This window comes from Mustela nigripes, chromosome 16, assembly GCF_022355385.1.
Source record: "Mustela nigripes isolate SB6536 chromosome 16, MUSNIG.SB6536, whole genome shotgun sequence".
Classification (NCBI taxonomy): domain Eukaryota; kingdom Metazoa; phylum Chordata; class Mammalia; order Carnivora; family Mustelidae; genus Mustela; species Mustela nigripes.
Window position 1 is genome coordinate 52547781 of NC_081572.1, and position 20616 is coordinate 52568396.

At 48.3% G+C, this 20616-nt stretch overlaps 1 protein-coding gene across 1 annotated transcript in view; it reads right to left on the minus strand.

Moving 5' to 3' along the window:
- Nucleotides 1-20616, minus strand: part of LOC132004557 (protoheme IX farnesyltransferase, mitochondrial) — a 130852-nt gene that overhangs the window by 15532 nt on the left and 94704 nt on the right. The gene's annotated exons all lie outside the window — the stretch shown is intronic.

The window sequence follows — 20616 nt, forward strand, 5'->3', positions numbered from 1 at the left end:
GAATCTATCTGTAATGAATGACAGGCTCAGCATGGGACCAGTGCGGTGCCAACAGTGAAACACCAGGGGGCCACTCCCCAGTGACACGGCACTCCCAGCTGAGTTTCCTTCCGTGCCACAGCTGGTTTCAGACACGGGATTTCATGGGGAGTCCTACGAGGTCATGCATGCAGTGAAAACGGTCAAACACAACTCTCCACTGGCAGTGAATCTAAGACCGATTCCCATCAGAGCCCACTTTTTCTTTTATTTTTTGAGATTTTATTTATTTTAATTTAACAAATAGATAGAGCCAGAGAGTACAGGCAGGGGGAGTGGCAGAAGAGAAGCAGACTCCCCGCAGAGCAACGAGTCCCTTGCAGGACTCGATTCCAGGACCATGACCTCAGCCAAAGGCAGTTGCTCAATAGACTGAGCCACCCAGGTGCCCCCCAGAGCTCAATTTTTAAGATGGACTTTGTGTGGCATCTTGTGAAAAACTTTTTGAGAGTGTAGATTAACTGGATCTATACATTCCTGGTTATATGCACATTTGTTTCTTCTTTTTTTAAGTAGGTTCTACGACCAATGCTGTCAAACCAGACGAGGGACTCCATCTCTCGACCCTGAGATCAAGATCTGAGCTGAGATTAAGATTCAGACACTTAACCAACTGAGCCACCCAGGCACCCTTATTTATTCCTTCTTAAGAAACCTGAGGAGGTCCCTTAAGCTTGCCTTCTCCTTTTGGAGGCCATAATTCCGCCTCCCAGGCAACTGCATGGGGCTCAGTGATTCCACTCGATCAGATCAGATCCTGTGGTCACCACCCCTAAAGATGGACCCCTGCAGAGGGGGAGTTTTGTTTTTTCTTTTTATTTGACAGAGAGAAATCACAAGTAGATGGAGAGGCAGGCAGAGAGAGAGAGAGAGAGAGGGAAGCAGGCTCCCTGCTGAGCAGAAAGCCCGATGCGGGACTCGATCCCAGGACCCTGAGATCATGACCTGAGCCGAAGGCAGCGGCTTAACCCACTGAGCCACCCAGGCGCCCCTGTTTTTTAAAGATTTTATTTATTTGACAGAGATAGAGCACAAGTAGGGGAAATGGCAGGCAGAGGGAGAGGGAGAAGCAGACTCCCCACTGAGCAGGGAGCCAGATGTGGGGGCTCGATCCCAGGACCCTGAATTCCCAGGACCCTGAATTCATGATCTGAGCAGAAGGCAGATACTTACCCCTTAATGGAATGAGCCACCCAGGCGCCCTGAAAGGGGGGGTTTTGAAGCAGGAGGGAATATAAACTGATACATTGTTGCAAAAGTGCTTGTTCATGCATGCTCCATAGAGATGGGGAATTTCCACCCGGCTTCCTGGCTACCTCTTTGGGAGTACGGGATCCCTCGTTTGCACTGGGCCCCCTAGAACTTTCATCCTGGCTTGCGTTTCCTGACAACTCCTACCAGTGCCTGTGCTCCTGCCACAGAAAGCCCATGACCACACTAACTGGCCCCATTCTCCAGATGAAAAATCACAAGATGGCTCTGTGCTGTTACATCTCCCCTATGCCCATAAAAAAATGGCCAAAAAGCAGTGAAAATGTTACAACTCTTGTCCTTCTTGCAATAAGGTCGTTTATAGCTTATAAGAACGGGGGGGGGGGGGTTGTTTGTTTGTTTTTATTTTTTGTTTTTTTCCTATGTGACTGTAAAAAGGGAGTTTTATTTTGGGTGGCAGAAAAATGTGGCTCATAAACATTTTTATTTTTCCTGAATTGGACCTTGTGTTTAAAAAAAAAAAAAAGAAGGTTGTTCGCTCCTTCTCCTGGGTCTGTGGAAGCCAGTTGGATTCAAAGGTATTAGTGTTATGAAAAGCCCTTTTAGAAAAGCACACATGAATTTAATTTATTGAGATAGGCAATTTCACATGGAAGTTTAGTTTCTGACCTTTGTGGGCATCCTAGAAAATCACGAGGCTTAATTTTGGTGTTTCAGTCTGTGTGCTCAGGGGCACGGATGGAAATTGGGGAGAGTGACAAGCGACATAAGCAAAAAGGAGGCTATTTGCTGCGACCATCCCAGTACCTGGAGGCTCAAGAGTCACGTTTTTCCTCCTGGTACAAGGAGGCCTGAATCCGTGAACTTCCCAGTTTTCTCACATTATGGGCAAAGGTGCTCCGACTGCAAACTTTGTGAAGTTTATTTTCCTGTGATGATTTTGTTTTCCTCAAACCTCTACTATAGAAGTAATACCTGTTCTTTCCAGAAAATTAGGAAATTCTCCTCAGTGAAACACGCTGATTTCTATCTTCTTTGCCTTTTTTTTCAATGATATCTCTATTTTAAAAATAATAGGACATACTGAACTGTCGTTTGGTTCCTTACTTTATTTCAATATATCTTAAAAATTGCCCTGTGCGGGGCACCTGGGTGGCTCGGTTGGTTAAGCCTCTGCCTTTGGCTCAGGTCATGATCCCAGGGTCCTGGGATCGAGCCCCACCTCGGGCTCTCTGCTCTGCAGGGAGCCTGCTTCCTCCTCTCTCTCTGCCTGCCTCTCTGCCTACTTGTGATCTCTGTCAGATAAATAAAGAAAAAAATCTTAAAAAAAAAAAAATTGCCCTGTGCGACTCGGAATTCTTTTGTACCATCAATAGCTAATAGTGGCCTATGTGGTATATCCTTGGGATATACCACGATTAGTTCAATCAACATACCCCTTCTGGACACATCATATTTTTCTCCTTTTTGAAAGGAGCAAAAGGGGCGCCTGGGTGGTTCCGTTGGTTAAGCGACTGCCTTCAGCTCAGGTCATGATCCTGGAGTCCTAGGATAGGCTCCCACATCTGGCTCCCTGCTCGGCAGGAAGTCTGCTTCTCCCACTGACCTCTCTCCTCTCATGCTCTCTCAAATAAATAAATAAAATCTTAAAAAAAAAAAAAGATGAGAAATAACATGGGAATAAGTATCTTATAGATAGCTATTGTTCACAGTTCTGATTAGGATAAATTCCCAGAATAAATTCCCACACATGAGATAGCTAAGCCAGATGACAGGCACATTTTTAGGGAATGGACTGGTATCGCCAGTCTATACTATACCCCCGGGAGGGTTTGGACTAGCTCACACTCCCACCAGCAGTTCATGAGAAAGCCTATTTCTAGAAACCGTATCAACACTGGGTATGGTGTTAAAAACAAAAACATAACAAAGTAAAACGTGTTTTTTTTTTTTTTCCAAAGATTTTATTTATTTATTTGACAGACAGAGATCACAAGTAGGCAGAGAGGCAGGCAGAGGGAGAGAGAGAGGAGGAAGCAGGCTCCCTGCTGAGAAGAGAACTGATCGATGTAGGGCTCGATCTCAGGACCCTGGGATCATGACCTGAGCTGAAGGCAGAGGCTTTAACCCACTGAGCCACCCAGGCGCCCTCTCAAAGGAAAACACGTTTATTTGGACAGGATTATTCCCATTTCGCAGATGAGAAACCTAGACTCAGATCACCTTCAGACAGTGAGAGGGATGGGGTGCTGACCCCAGTGTACAGTTGTAGATCCAATCCGTGGGCGCCTGGGTGGCTCAGTGGGTCAAGTGTTTGATTCTTGATTTTGGTCTCAGGGTTGTGAGATCGAGCCCCGAGTTGGGCTCCATGCGGGGTGTGGACCTGCTTGAGATTCTCTCTCCCTCTGCCCCTTCCCCTACCACCCGTGCACACACTCTCTCCAAAAACAAATAAAAATAAAAAAAGAGAAAATGCACGTATAACTTTCGACTCCCCCCAAACTTAACTACTGATAATAAGAACTGCAAGAGACTCCTTTGTACTATGATACCCAATTTGCTGGAGACATGAACTGCTCGTGCAGAGATGATCAGCACCACACGCGCGCGGCATTTTAAGGGGATGGTGGTGACATGTGAGCTCACTACAAGGGCAACAGGAGGCAGTTACGAAATTATGATGTTAATTTTATTTATGATTCGATTCTGCATCTTTTACATTTGTTTACCTTTCTCTCCACTCAAACAGCACCATGCACACTCTGCAAACACTTCTGTGTATAAGTTTTGATACATTTTAACTTTGTATAATAGATGTGTGTATATTTATGATAGCATTTGACAAAGTAGACTAGTGTCTTACATCTATGTCCGCATTGATGACATACCATTTAAACTTTTTTGAAATTTCTGTGCTATGCAGTTTGTCTGTTTTTTTCATAAATTGTTGCAGATTCCCAAAAATTTTTCTAAGAGATTTACTGGGAAAAAAAAATCTGCATATATGTGGACCTGCACAGTTCCAACTTGTGTCATTCAAGGGCCAACTATACAGATAAAGTAACTTGGAAATAGGATCTACACTCGGACTTATTTGTTGGCTCGCTTATTTAATTCAACTGATATGTGGGGGCATGCTGCTGTAATTCGGTTTACTGACTCTGATTTCTTGGGTTTGCTGAGGCTCAGAGGCGACTGGAGTAAAGGCTGTTGCCTTCTGCTGGGAGCCACTTCCTATGGGTTTAAAAGCTCCTTTGGGGGCGCCTGGGTGGCTCAATGGGTTAAGCCGCTGCCTTTGGCTCAGGTCATGATCTCAGGGTCCTGGGATCGAGCCCCGAATGGGGCTCTCTGCTCAGCAGGGAGCCTGCTTCCCTCTCTCTTTATCTGCCTGCCTCCCTGCCTACTTGTGATCTCTCTCTGTCAAATAAATAAGTAAAATAAAATAAATTTTTAAAAGCCCCTTCGGTTTACCCCATTGTAGAAATAGCCTAATTTCCTATTGCATTTCCTGAGATGAAAACTGTGGGAAGCACTATATTCTAAAACAAAACAAAACAAAACAAAACAAAACAAAACAAAACACAAAACACAACGAACCATGGACAGAGGATACAAGCTGGGGGGCAAGACAGCCGCGGTCTTTGTCCTGGGGGCACTTAGATGAAGTGAGACAGTTAAGCGGATTGTCACTCTGGGACCACTAATGGATGGCGTGCGGGTATTGGGGGCGGGCAGGGAAGGATTCCAGCAAGAAGTGCTGGGTGGGCGGGAGAGGGCCTGGCAAGATGGGAGGGAGTGTCTCAGGCAGGAGGCGCAGCCCAAGGGGCAGGGGAGGGCCTTGCTGAAACATCTATCTGCACATCGCCTCTGGGGCAAATGCAGGGTCAAAAAAGTTTTCTCTGCTTTTTCAATAGGGGGAGAAAATGATCAGATGTGCTTTTGACAAGGACCCCTCAGTCTGCTGTGGAGGACCAGTGAAGACAGACAAACCTTGGCTCCCCTCACGGGAGAAGTTGGTGTTAGGCATTTTTTGAGGAAAAGAATGGCTAGCCAGGCCAGCACGGCCGGCAGGAAGGGCATTATCCACAATGATGGTTCTGGGATGAAAAGACTGTGTCCCAAGTGGCCTCCCGGCTATTTTTTAAAGTCTGATTTGAAGTGAAATCTTTAACAATCATGGTGATATTAAAGTGGCTTAAATTTAGTCGTTTTAATAAAGAGATCTATTTCTGGTGCAGAAAAGGATTCGTTAAGTGTGTTCCCTGCTCATCTCGGTTAAACACAACTATGATTTTCTGCCTTAGTACACATAAAAGTCCGAGCTACATCTCAAAGACTTGAAGGCTAATTTTGTTGAAGATTGACTTCTTGTTATTTTAGGTCAACAACTCAATATACTCTTCCTACTAATCATAGTGCTCAGCCCTTGATCAAAAAAAAACCCCCATCTACCCATCTGCTCTCTCCTACTTCTGGATGGTTCTTGGAAAGTATCCCAAACCTGGGGGGAGAGAGAGAGAGAGAAACACACACACACTCTACCCAGTTATTTCTCTTTTTATCATTTACTATTTAAAATTTTGCTTAAATTTTTTTCTTAAACATTTTTTCCCCATTAGTCCTTTTGCTCCTCTTATCATCTAAATCCGTAGCAGGTGGCTTCCATTGACGTGCTGCCCTGAGGCCTGATTTCTAGAAGCAAAATGGGAAGAAAGGCCAGGCAGGCTTCCTTGGGATTCCCTGTGCTGAGCTAACTCTCCCTGGTGGGGCCTGGGGTTCTGTCGGAGTGTGGTCCCCAGACCCACCCCCGCATCAGCGTCACCTAGGGATTTGTTAGGGATCCAGGTGACCCAGAGGCATGCCAAAGCCTGAGATTCCCCACTATGCCATTACCAGTGCAGTGCTGGTCCCATCTGGTCTACATCTGGCCAAGACGACCAACTGAGGCTGAACCTACAGGCCTCCTTCTCCACCCTGCCTCCGGGGGTGACTGCAGCTGGCCTGGATAGGTCGCCCATTTCCCTCTCTCTCTCTCTTTTTTTAAAAAGATTTTATTCATTTATTTGACAGCCAGATCACAACTAGGCAGAGAGGCAGGCAGAGAGAGAGGAGGAAGCAGGTTTCCTGCTGAGCAGAGAGCTGGATGCGGGGCTTGATCCCAGAATCCTGGGATCATGACCTGAGCCAAAGGCAGAGGCTTTAACCCACTAAGCCAACCAGGCGCCCTGGGAGCTGTATGATCTTGAGCAAATTATTTACCCTGTTCGTCTTAGTTTCTTCATCTGCAGAATGGGAAGTATTTCAGGGTTAAAAATTAAAAGCAGGAACTGTGCTCACCAAATGAGCGCCCCGGGTGCACGTGGTCTCTCGTGCGTTTATTACGATTCCTCTCACTGCTGGTACAGTCAGCCACTATGCTAAGTGCGGGTATACAGCAGTGAACAAAACAGACGGCGAAGCTTAGCCTCAAAAGGAAGGCGGACGTTAAACAGAAGCGAGTATGATGAATTCTCAAACCGTAACACCTGCTACCCAAAGAACTGGCAAGATGAGACGGCATTATCTAAATAGAAAGGAGGCAGAACTGAGGTAGGGGTTGATAAACTTGCAGTCAATTGTCCCCCCTGATTTAATTTCTTCAAACTTACCAAGACACATGGATATACATTAGAATACGAAAACAGAAGTATATAGACTCAAGAATTTCATCTCGATTTTAAGTTATAAAGGTATGATGGTTGGTGGCATTTTCTTTTGTTTTTTAAAAAGGTTTTACTTATTTATTTTTAAGCGAGAGAGAGTGAGCATGAGTGGGGGGAGGAGCAGAGGGAGAAGCAGGCTCACTGCTGCATGGAACCGGATCTGGGACTCAATCCCAGGACCCTGCGATCCTGACCCGAGCCGAAGGCAGACATTTAACCCACTGAGCCACCCAGGTGCCCTGTGTAGCATTTTCTAATAATAATCAGAATGGCAAAACTATTTTTATTTTCAACAACCTTAAGAATCGAACTCTACTGTATCAAATTATAAAAATAAAGATAAAATAAACCAGCCTCAGGAAACACTAAATGGATCACATGGAAGACATTTCTTCCCCCCTTCAAACGTTGGTGCTCTTGTGTACCTGCAACACTGCCATGGCCTTTATGAAGGAGAAGAGATCCGCAGCTCTGTGAACGGTCGTCACCAGAGGCACCTGACGTGGGAAAGCTCAGCAAAGCGTACGAACGGTGTGTGGCGGTATCGCGAACAATTTCTGATTTTCAATAAAAGGGAATAAACGGATGAAGAAAGAAAACAGCACTATGGGGGAGGTAGGACGGCGGCAGAAAAAGGATCTAGCCATTGAACTAAAACGATTTTTTCATTTTCATTCACGCAGGCAAACAGGTTCATGGCTCACGCCGAGAGGTGAATGATGATTTATTCCCAAACTCATATCCAAAACTGAATTACATTTCAAATTGAGATATCTTTCTACTGAGCATCAATGCACAGGGGGTCCTCTCCTTCTGCCTCTCCTGCCCAAGGCTACTTCCGAAAAGAAACAACAGACTAGAGGAGGAGAATCTGTGTGTACATTTCTATGAATTATTTATTCTTCCTTTAAAATACTGTATTTCTTTGTTCAGTAGACACCAGTCCTTAGTGGCAGTTTTGAACTGGAATTTTCTGTAGAAACTGGGAACAAATGAGGAAAAAATATACACGCTTTAATTTGTTGACTATTTTACCGCACTTAATAAGCGTAATTTAAATGACTTGACTTTGAAATAGCTTACTGGAGAGATGTGTTCTAAGACATGTGTCGGAGAGGTCCGTGAAACATTACGTTAAGTCAAGAAGGCTTTATACTTAAGCAGCTCTGTAGGTAATTGATTTACATAAAAATTAATTTCATACTTCTTGATCATTCTTCCAGAATAAATGGTTTTTAAATTACAAAATAAAATCTCCTTCTTTAAAAAACAAAAGAAAACCCCAAAGCTTAATCATAGCAAGCCAATTTAGCTTTAATTTCCTGTACAAATCCCACATTGGAGCTCTGACCTGAGTTTCTGGGGGGAAGTCTCTACAGGTAACTGTTTTGAAAATGTCTCCCCAGTATCTTATTCCAGAATTTTCTATTTCTGAATGAGATTCAAGTTACAGAGGTCACAAGGACTGACGAAAATTCAGAATTTAAGGAATAGGTGAAGATAATGTGGACACAAAATATATCTTAAGAGAAAATTAGACGCCTGGTTGGCTCAGTGGGTTGGGCCTCTGCCTTCAGTTTGGGTGGTGATCTCAGGGTCCTGGGATCGGGTCCCACATTGGGCTCTCTGCTTGGTGGGGAGCCTGCTTCCTCCTTTCTCTCTGCCTGCCTCTCTGCCTACTTGTGATCTCTGTCAAATAAATAAATCTTAAAAAAAAATTAATTACAGCAGTTTGGGAAAAGCTACCAATTACGTATAAAATGATGGTAACCTGCCTAAAAATTAAATTTATAAACACGTTTAAGAGCACCTGGGTGGCTCAGTCAGTTGAGCGTCTGACTTGAATTTGGCTCAGGTCACGATCTCAGGGTCATGGGACTAAGCCCCATGATGGGCTCTGTGCTCAGTGGGGAGTCTGCTTGAGGTTCTCTCTCCCCCTTTCCCTCCACCTTCTGGCCCCCTGCGTGCACTCTCTCTCTCTCAAATAAATAAATAAATAAATAAATGAATGAATGAATAAATAAATCCTTTAAAAAGGTGTTTAAGAGAAATTCAAGAATAAGCACGAATGTTCGGCATAACTACATTCAGGAGTGGGGCTGCAGCATTATATTAAGAAATGGTTTTTTTTTTCCTCCCAAGGAAGAAAACAAAGCAGGTCTGAGCTGAATGAGTTTCCAAAACCAGCTGAAGGAATCTTACTAATGCAGGAGGGAGATAAGACAGGCAGGGGTGGGGCGAATAAAGATAAGCCTTACTGTTGACCTATGAGTACAAGGTGACCTCTACATCAAGGACAAAGCAAATGGGGCCTCCTGAGTTATGCTACCTCCATTCAGCCTAAACTAAGGATAAACTGCACAAAGACTGGGATTTTCAAGAAGAGATTCTTGCAGTTTCATCCCGTTCGTGGAAACCAAGTTTCTGTGTAGGGGGTCCTACACAGCCTGTGGTTCAGGACTGGAGCCCGTGGTCCAGGCCCAGAGCCTGTGGTCCAGGACCGGATCCTGTGGTCCGGGCCCAGAGCCTGTGGTTCTGGACTGAAGTCTGTGTCTCAGTGTATTTCTCAAACTCCTGAACTCTTCCACGACCCCCAGCACCCATAATACCCCCATATTTTTCCTTTTCCTTGGTTGAGCCAGATGGTTTAATTTTCCCACCCCCACCCCTTTTTAATTTATAGGATTCTATTTCGAAAAACGGCTTTGTTTGCCTCCGTAAAGTGAGGGTCACAGAATTTTAAGGAGTCTTTGGAAAGCGTTAATAAAACACAGTTTATAAGAAACAAGGCTAGGGGGTAATACTACCCATCCTGTAGCTCTGGAGAGCACTTGGAGGCACATGCTACTACCAGACGAAAGTACAGGTGACTCCACTGCTGACAGAGCTTGGGACGGGATCCTGTGGTCCAGGCCTGGATCCTGTGGTCCAGGATTTGAGTCTGTGGTCCAGGACCGGATCCTGTGGCCCAGGCCCGGAGCCTGTAGTCCAGGACTAGAGCCTGTGATCCAGGCCCGGATCCTGTGGTCCAGGCCTGGAGCCTGTGGTTCAGGACTGGAGCCTGTGGTTCAGGCCCAGAGCCTGTGGTCCAGGACTGGATCCTATGGTCCAGGCCCAGAGCCTGTGGTCCGGAACCAGAGCCTATGGTCCTGGACTGAAGTCTGTGGTCCAGGATTGAAGTCTGTGGTCCAGGCCCAGAGCCTGTGGTTCAGGACTGGAGCCTGTGATCCAGGCCCAGAGTCCGTGGTCCAGGACCAGATCCTATGGTCCAGGCCCAGAGCCTATGGTCCGGGACCAGAGCCTATGGTCCTGGACTGAAGTCTGTGGTCCAGGATTGGAGTCTGTGGTCCAGGACCAGAGCCTGTGGTTCAGGACTGGAGCCTGTGGTCCAGGCCCAGAGAGCCTGTGGTCTAGGCCCAGAGCCTGTGGTCCGGAACCAGAGCCTATGGTCCTGGACTGAAGTCTATGGTCCAGGATTGGAGTCTATGGTCCACGACCAGAGCCTGTGGTGAGGGTAGTGTCTGCAGACGCCGGGATGTGTCACAGGGATCAGGCTGGCAAAGTAAAGGAGCAAATGGGGCTTCCCTGGAGAAACACGAGTGGTGATGAACAGTGGGAATTGGTTCTCAGGTCTGCCTGGCAGATACCACGTGGGAATGCGCAAAAAAGTCCAGAAACCTGGGCTTTTCTATTTTTCAGTGTTGGCCACAGCAGAAATGCACAATAGGCCAAACAAAAAAATGTCTCTTCAGGATCTGGCCTGTTGGCTGCCGTTTAGCCCTCAGAGGCCCAGGTTAAAGGTCTCCACTATGGAGTTCAGATGGCTCCACGGCCCTAGAGCTGACTCCTCCGCACTTTCTTCAGTCTCATGTGGCCACTTCTTTCCCAGCTTCTGAGACTCAGCCTTGGCATCCAGACAAGTCCTCCAAGCACGCTTTCCCGCAGCCTGTTCTCCTTCTTGCCCCTCGCCCCGGCCCTCAGGTGGTCTGCATGGCCTTGGCTCTCCTAGCTGTCTCGGTCCTGCCCCGGACAGAGCTGCTGCCTTTCCCGCCCATCCCACCACATCCGAACAGCTCTGGTGCCTGCACTCTGGACCGTTCATCTTTCTGCTCCCCGTATCCAAGGCCAGTGTGTCCCAAATGCTGGCTGAGACAGACCTTCACAGGCCACGCCCAAGAGGGAACAAACACCACCTTCAGACCACCCCCTGCGGACCACCGGTCAATGGGAATGGCGTTCCATCGTGCCAGATCTCCATCACGCCTCGTCTCATTTAAGAGAGAGGGAAAGTGAGAGGATGTCAGACACGCTGACTCCGGGCAATTCATATGAGGTGTTGGCTCCTAGGACTTACTGCTCAGGTGGGCACAAGGGATTAACTGGGCTACGAAGATGTGACTGTTAACACTTCATATTTTTATTCATGAGAACATCTGAGTGCTTTTTGGTTATAAGATGAGACATGGGAACTAAAGAACCCCCCCATCCCGGGGACGGCCGACGAGAAAATGTTCGCAACTCGCGACGCTTCAAAATAACTGTAAATGCTTTCTTCTTCCTCTGACAACGGGAGAAAGGAAAATTCACTTCCAGGACACACCAGGGCTCCTCTCTCGTCGGCCCACTGCCATGGCGAAGCACACTGATGTGTCTAAAACCTTTCTGTTTCCAGCCTGTGTGGTTCGTCATGGGGAATGATTTTTAGGACACGAGTCTCTACCTTAGCACCACGATTCTTAAGTTGAGACCAAATATGTTCCTCCTGCCACTTCAAACGACTGGCTAACACTAAAAAATAAAGACACTTCTATACTTACAAAATGTTTACGTTCTTACTACATTTCCAGGGTATGCGCGCCCAGAGACTAATCATAACAATCCTCAGAAACTTCTATGGAGCATTTGCCGGGTCTGGGTACTCGTCTGCGGGACCAGCGGGCCTGGGTGATGAATGACAGTCACGGCTCCCCTGCAGCCCGCAAAATGTTTACATTTGCTTAAGTGCTTACTGGTAAAACCTTCAGTAAATTTGAAAAATGTCTCCTGTAAATCCCTGTAATGCTTAAGCTAAACCCCGCTCTTTAAGTTAATAATGCCAACTAAACAATCCATTCATTTCACTTCGAAAACTCCACGGTCGTCATTGATTTAAACAGCAGGTACTGGCCGAGCCCGAACCCAAGTGTTTCCATTCGTCCTGTCTCAGTAACCTTTCCGTCTGCTCTTCGCCCTCTATCTCTCCCGCCGGCAGCCCACACCTACAGCTTCCCAGATATGGATCACCCTCGCCCGATCCATTCTGCTGGCAAGATGAATGTGGACATGCATTATTTCCCTGTCGGAATCACCATGCTGGAAAATGGCTAATTCCAGGAGAGGTCATCAAAATACACATGTGTTTCAAGATAACGAGGAAGGAGGCCTGGCCCAGGCCCGCGTTCAGGGAGCTCTTTCGCAGCCCCGGCTGTCCCTACCTGGTCTCCTCTCTCCTGGCCTCCCAGAGACCGTCTTGTTTGCCTGATCCCTTCATTTCACTCAGGGCGTATTGCACGGCTGCCTACAAAGCGCTGTATGCATCTGGCTAATTTCTTCACCCAGATTATAAGCCTTTTGAGCATTATAAAAACAGAACTGCCAGTGCTGGTAGCATTATTGGTAATCAATAAATTCTTAAGGAATAGGACAAAGGAATTATTTAATTCTAAAATACACAGAAGAAATGCTAGACCTTGGCATTCTTAAGAACGATTCGTTTTAGTTAGGACAGACCAGGAAAAAGGTTATTACTTAACAAAAAAATACGTGTTTAGGATACATTAGAAATTTAAGTCTGAGGGACCTCAAAATGGGTAAACATGGCAGATTAAAGATGCCTGCAACCCTCTGTCTTCTCCGAAAACAAAGAGACATAAAGCAGAAGTGGAACCTGAACAGACCCTAAAAAAGAACCTCAAACAGAAAACTCTGGCTTTGACAGAACCGGGGAACACTCCCACAGCTGCCAAGCACACGGAGGACGGCGAGAAGGACACGTACCTCTGCAGGTGAGGCGAAACACGGAAAGAATCTGACATGAAGTGCGTACACTGGGTGGGGGGGTGCATCACAGCTATAAAGTGACAAAGCAGAATGAGTGCCTGAGACTCACATCTGGCCAACAGCAAGCTCAAGTTCAGTGGAAGAAGGAGCCTGAGGTCCTCCATGTGTGTCCCCGCTCCCACCCTGAGCCACACACTTAGGGCCCCCCTGCATCCCTTCCTTAGCTTCCAGGGGACTGGACTTGGGATGACTCATCTGGCCCAAGCTGGGACAATCCTGTTTCCTCTCACAAGGCTCTGTGACGGGGCAGAGGATTCCGCCAGGCCCGGAGGCTAAGGCTGAGGCTGCCATTTTGATGCTGAATCTGTTCAGGAGAAAGTGGGATCGGAAGAGGCAAGGTGCTGAGAGGAAAATGAAGTTGCAAGTACAGAGCAAAGTGGAGGTGGACAGGGAGCGAGGAAGAGAAAGACTAGAGACAGCAGCTGATGCAGCAGACTTTTCTCCAAGACAGATGAACCAAATATGAAGTCAGAAGGAAGGGCCTCAATGGGGTGGTGGGTTTGGAAGAGGCCTGAGACGCCGGGGAGGGGCTGAGCCCAACACATGTTCTCAGGCAAGCTAGGTCTTCGAGCTTGGGGACCACAGGTAGAAACAGGGTCCCAGGGGCCTCAGGGGCCCCCAGCAACTGCCAAGACCAGGTGTCAGCTTCCGGCAGCTATTACCTGCTATGCAACAATACTTATTCCTCCTACGCAGGACTGGCGTGCATCTTAGTAAGGACAAAGGTGGACATCTCCTTCTAACCTCCGCTCCTCCTCTGACCCCGCACCTCGGCCACCCTCAGACTACCAGATCCGTTTTCCCCAATGAGGACCAATGTTGCAGGTAGCCAGGCAGCTCTGGGGAGTGGAAGGAGCTCCAGGTGCAGGACACCCATGACAAGGAAGGGGGTGGAAGGAAGGGAGATGGGAGGCTCAGAGGCGTCATGCTTCCTGGTTTTTCCTACGACAAGTTCCTCACCAACACATGTCCCCAGATACCGGAGCTGTGGATTGCTCAGGCTGTGACGAGTCTGTGCTGACACTCAGCCCCAGGGCAACAGAGGCTGTTGACTCCAAGTTGATGGGGGATAAACTCTGGGGTGAGGCGCCACTGGGACCCTCTGGAGCCATGGTCTCCATGCATCCTTGGATGAACGGAGATGCCGGAGCTCTCCAGCTAGCCAAAGGCACCAGGACTCCGCGTTTAGCCACAAGCATCTGGAATGCTTCCCAAGGGACGTGAGCTACAGTGTGCTCAGATTCGTCAAGTGGCCCCCAAGCCATTAAAGACTCTGATAAGTAATTCTGCCACAGAGGCCCCAGGGCGGAAGTAAAAAGCAGGGAGAGCCATGGGGTCAAATGTTTCCACAGGAATTGCACTTGGTAAACAGAAGCTGCAGGAAGATGTTTCTGTGAGTCACCTGCAATTATTATGGAGGCCACAGCATTCTCTAGAACAGTCAGAGTGAGCAAGCACTTCTCGTAGGCCTGCAAGGGCTGAGGTGGACTTAAACACGTCACCTTAATATTGAGGGAAAAAAAGAAGAGTCATTTTTCCATCCACTAGGAAAAACCGTATTTTCCCAACAGATGATAAGGAAGACAGTCTTCCTTTTATTAACAATGAGCGATACCTTCGATATACAGACTTGGCATTTTATGGAGGCACTAAGATGGAAAGGCTTTGAGAGACAGACACGATCCAAGTGAATTTGATGGCAACGGTGGCCAGCCGCGAGCTGAACGGAGCGACAGCGAATGTGACCTCCGCCACGACCGCCCCAGCCCACGCCGTCATCCACTCCCCTGGGCCCGGACCAGGCCTCTGCTCACTCCTGAGATGCTCTGGGACATTCTGAAGTTCTTTTAAACACATAAAGGCGATCACAGCGATCCCACTGTTAGGACGCATTCTTGGTGTCCCACTGCCCACAGGTTCAAGCCAGACTTCTCAGTATGCTGCACTTCCGACCGCATCCCCTAGCACTCCACTCTTCCGTGTCTGGCCCACCCTGACTGCCTGGGCTTCGCACCTGCCGCTCTCTCTACTTCCTTACCCCTCGGGTCTCAACGCATCCGCCACTCCCTCAGGAACACTGTTTTTCTACTTCCCTTTCTCAAAGGGTCTCCACCAATTGCTCTGCATTACCGTTTATTTTTGTGGCACAACTGATGGCCACTGAGAATGACCTTTTAAAATTTACTTGTTCCCTCCCCCCCACAAAAACATTTTAAAAAAATAATAAAAATAAATAAACAAAATTTATTTGTTCATGGTTTACTTTCCCCACCAGACAGTAACAAGGGCAGGAAACAGGTCATGTCAGTCATATCCCAGCACGTAGCCGGAGCCTAATACCCAGATGTGCTCAGCACACGGCTGTGGGAAAGTCGTAACCACCACAGTGATGACCACACAGTCACTCGCCGTCTGCTTTAGAAGAAGGGTCGCGTTCTCATCCAACACTATGAGGTAAGGGTGGTCTCCCCATTTTCCAGAAGAGGATACAGCAGTTTACTACCACGCCTGGACTCAAAATCTAGATTCCCCACCTGCTTTACCAGGCAGGGTGACTCCAACTTCTTATGCTCTGCAGTCTACATCAATACGGGCCCCAGGGAAAAACCAAGTGCCCCGAAAATCCAGCTGTTCTGCGCACAGTAAAATTCACACATTTCAGGCGTGTGGTTACTTCTGACTTCTGAAAAAGATGAATGTTTTGTCCATGTTTTAACTGGGTTGCTTTCTTATGAGTGGGTTTTAGTGATTCTGTACGTATTCTGGACATAATGAGCTCCATGATTTGCAGTATTTTCTCCTATTCTGCGGCTGGTCTGGTCATTTTCAGAAGTGTTTCTGGAAAGGAGAAATTTTTATTTTGGTGAAGTCTAATTCTCCAAACACTTCATCTATGGTTTGTGCTTTTTGCGTTTCGTGGAAGAGCTCTTTGCCCACTTTCTGCAGCCAGATTCTGTGTCCTGACCTGGCGTCTCGTCCCCCTGCGATATTCACTTACTAGTAGTTCTGGTAGTTTTTTTGTAGACTCATTTGCATTTTCCATGTTAACCCTCACACTGTCTGGAAGGGAAGAGTTCATTTCTTCCTTCCCAAGACATGGGCCTGTTGTCTCTTTTCCTTGTCTTGCGCTCAGGAGCCCCAGCACAACACACAGCACGGTCCCATCCCTACAGGACAGCCCTCGCAATCCGGTGTGGCAGGCACCTTTTGATCTCTGTCTCCTTCTGGGCTTTGCTTCCTCACTACGCTCCTTCAAATCCTTCCCCCGGAGTCTGGCCAAGTCATTTATTTTTGTCCTTAAACACATACTCTGCACTCCCTTCCTGGCACCTTTACTCCTCACGCTCATCTCGCCTCATATGACCTCCCCTTCACTCTATGCCTGTCCCATCCGAACTTGGTTCATTGGTCACCGCCTACAGCCCACCCCACGGTTGCTCCCGCTCCCTGCTCACAGGCTGCTAGGGCCTCCTCATTCCCCTGATGCCCTGTGCCAGGTATTTTTTTTTTTTTAATTTTTTATTTTTTATAAACATATGTTTTTATCCGCAGGGGTACAGGTCTGTGAATCACCAGGTTTACACACTTCACAGCACTCACCAAAGCACATACCCTCCCCAATATCCATAATCCCAACCCCCCAGCAACCCTCAGTTTGTTTTGTGGGATTAAGAGTCACTTATGGTTTGTGTGCCAGGTATTTCTAACTCAGAGTCTCCGCTTCTGTATTTCCCGCACTTGGGAGGTCACCTTCTACTTCTCTAACGTGTCCATCCATCCGTCCAACCATCGGTGCCCCCACCCCTCAGTAAGTGTCAGCGATGTGCCCGGCGTGATGGCCGGAATGCAGGTTCCGTGATGCGAGGGAGTCTTGCCTGCTTTGTTCCCGCCGGGATCGTGGCACTAACAATAGTGCCGGGGACAGGGCAGGTGCCCGACAAGTGGCTTCGCGTCAGTGATCGCGGACGCTGGAGACGCACAGGCGGAGGACCCGGCCCTTGTCCCGGAAGAACACATGTAACGTAGCAGAGCAGGAGTCAGAGGAAACCGCGAGCCACGTGCTACTGCGTGCTGCAGCGGAGGCACGACCGCAGAGCAGCCGGGGCTCCGCGAGGAAGCGACTAAGCCCCATCGCTGCAGCCTGGGCGGGGCCGCGCCTTCCCGCGGAGGGAGCGCCTGGAGCCACGCCCGCCGGGCCCGGAAGCGCAAGGTCCGCACACCTGGTGACACAGGTGACGCCAGCAGCGGTTCCATTCGGGCACAACCGAACACAAAGGGGTGAGTGAGTAGAGGTGAACATCGCAAGGGGGTGAGGCTGCGAGGGCCGGGAAGGCTCAGACCCCAAAAGGCCTTCTACAACGCAGTAAAGCACTGAAAACAAGTATTTTCTTGTAGATCTATTTAGCAGACTCCCAAAGGTGGTTGTTTTTTTTTTTTTTAAACATTTTATTTATTTATTTGACAGAGCTCACAAGTAGGCAGAGAGGCAGGCAGAGAGAGGAAGGGAAGCAGGCTCCCCACTGAGCAGAGAGCCCGATGTGGGACTCGATTCTAGGACCCCGGGATCATGACCTGAGCCGAAAGCAGAGGCTTTAACCCACAGAGTCACCCAGGCGCCCACGCCCAAAGGTTTTAAGGCAGAAACCGGTGGGATCGTTGAAGGGGAAGGTGCCGAAGGCAGCCAGAAAGAGCGGCTGGAGACCAGCTGGGGCGCGGTTCTAAGGCGCGGGGCGACCCGGGATGTTCTGCCCAGTGCGGGGCGACCCGGGATGTTTTTGCCCAGCCTGGTGGGGCGAGAGGGCAGACGCCAGGGTGCTGCTGGGCACTGGAAAAACACAGTCTCGCCCACGGTCGGATGAAGGGGGCGGGAGGGAAAGTCTAGAGTGACCTACAGGCGCCTGACTCTGGAATGTGAGCCAGCATGGGAGAGGCAGTGACGTCCTGAGATACACACTTCCGGAAGCTGAGACGCCTCTGGAAGCCCCAAAAGAGATGTTCAAAGGGTCTCCACCCAGAAGAGCAGCAGTCTGGGCCAGAGGTATAGACAGTGCCGAGTGCATTGTCTGCCAAGAATGAGATCAGGAGGAGGCTAGCGACCACCAAAGAAGGTGCGGCCAGAGGAGGAAGGAACGGAAAGAACTTGGAAAAGAACAGGTTGGGTCAGCTCGTGCCCATCCTCTGGGTCTCGGCTTCAAGACCTCACCCCTCCGCTGAGTCCACCCCAACCTCCGCGGTTTGGGTCGGGTTCTCCTCTTTGTGCTGCCCCCTCCCCCGGCACGTCCCTCCTGCCGCGCTGACCAGGGCACCCCCGGGTACGGCACGAGGCTTGGCTGGCAGGTGCATTCAGAAATACATTTACGGAGTAAACTGAACGCACGGCAACATTTCATGTCCTTGACACGCTCGGCCCGCTACCTCCTTGATGCCGTCCTAAGAGAATGGAGAGCCCGTTATCCACCTCTTAGTAGCCCTGGCAACCGGCACACTCCTCTCCTGGGACGACCTTCTCTTACAAACGTGTCCTGACAGTGGTAAGCAAGAAGGAACGATTCAGAAATGCCACTGCTGGGTGGGCGTACCAACACTGGCACAGCTGCGGAACCAAGTACACCTGCCACTTTCTGAGTTCTCTCCTTTTCCAAGTGTTTTGCTTCTTTCTCCCCAACCCTAGAAACTAATCTAAATTTCTTCTTTATGTTATTGCCTGATAGGTATTGGAATATTTCTGTTTTATTTTATTTATTTATTCTTTGGGGAATATTTATATTTTAAAGCAAATTTTGGAAAGAGGTGAAATTTCTACAAATGACTCCTTTTTTCTCTTGAGTTTTAAACCTTCTTCCCAACAACGCACATGTATTTGCATGATTTTATGGATCTTATTACCACCTGCACAGCGATGCTGCAAGGTAGGAATGGCAGTCCTAGGGGAGGGGGAGGTGGTGGGGAAAGGTTGATCAGTGACTTGCCTAAGCTTTGAGTCTGTTAGGTACCATTTTTCACTAGACTCTGACCAGATGAAGAACATCTAAAGATGGAAATGCCTTCTATTATATAGATTTTTTAAAAATTGCTGGTTAATGTTCTCCAATCACCAAGTTAAGACTTGGATCACACTGGATCTGACTTTCCAATAGGAAGATTAACTTCTCTTGACATTAACCTTCATTACGTGACTTGTGGATTTGACTCCTTGGGTGAGTTGACCCACCCTTTCGTGAAAGTTCCGGATGTGTGATATGAAGTCTGCGCTCTGTTCTCTGCCAGAGAATCAAAAGGGAGCTCTAAGCCCAACTCCCTCCTGACAAGTCATTCAGAACTGTGACATTTTTGTCAGAAATGTCCAGGCCGTGGGTCGCCTGAGTAGCTCAGTGGGTTAGGCCTCTGCCTTCCGCTTAGGTCATGATCCCAGGGTCCTGGGATCGAGCCCTGCATCAGGCTCTCTGCTCATCGAGGAGCTTGCTTCTTCCTCTCTCTTTGCCTGCCTCTCTGCCTACCTTGTGATCTCCATCTGTCAAATAAATAAATAAAATCTTAATAAATAAATAAAAGAAAAAAGAAAAAAAAAAGCTATTTGGAGGGGTATGTGGTATGGTGGGTACCTATAAACTGATTTAGAACATATGTTCCAGTTCAGTGTTTTTATTTTCCTCCTCTAGTCGGAAAAAAAAAAGGCAATTGGAATTTATAGGAAGTATACTTAAAAAATAAGGGAATCCTGTTCTACCAGGTGACACTGAGTTGTTGTTCAGCCTGGACGTTACTCAAAGTGAGAGTGGGATGCCATCAGCAATCCTACTGGGAACCAGCACTGCCCTGGGCAAACGGGATGAACAGCCACTGCACCTCTAGCCCACTGTACAATCGTGTCCCGCGGCAGAGGTCGCTCCCCATACTGCCCGACACAGGGCTGAGACCGGCATCCTCTCTCCTCTCTCTTTCATGGGCTCCGTTGAACCCCTGGAGCAGGGGCACCTGAGTGGCTCCGTCGGCTGCGCGTCCGACTCTTGGTTTCACTCAGGTCATGGTCTCAGGGTCCTGCGATCGAGCCCCGCATCAGACTCCACGCTCAGCAGAGTGTCTGCCTGGGATCTTCTTGCACCCTTTCCTTCTCCCCATGCTCTCTTACTCTCTCTCTCTCACATAAAAAAATAAGTAAATCTTTCATCCCTGGATCAAGGTGAACCGTCAGAGATGACCCTTAGGCCAACATGTCTGGCCACGAGCTTCTTCAATACACCCTGCTTCAAGGTCATTCACTCTAAGTGGTTCTCAGCCGGAGCTGATCTTCAGGATCTCCGCCCCACCCACCCACCCACGGCCGGGCTTGCATGGAGAGATGTCTCAGAAAAGGATTTGCCTCCTCCATGGATGTCACACAGGACACTCTTCTAAGATCATCACCAAGTGTCCTGTCTAATTTTTTAAGAATGGAGAGGCAGACGTTGGGTCTCCCTAGAGTGGTGTTTTCCTCTCAAGGACAAAGAGACTTTCAGAGACCGTTAGGTGTAGCTGTTAGGGACTCGGGGCAGGGAGTCCAATGGAGTAGGCCAAATTTCTTTGT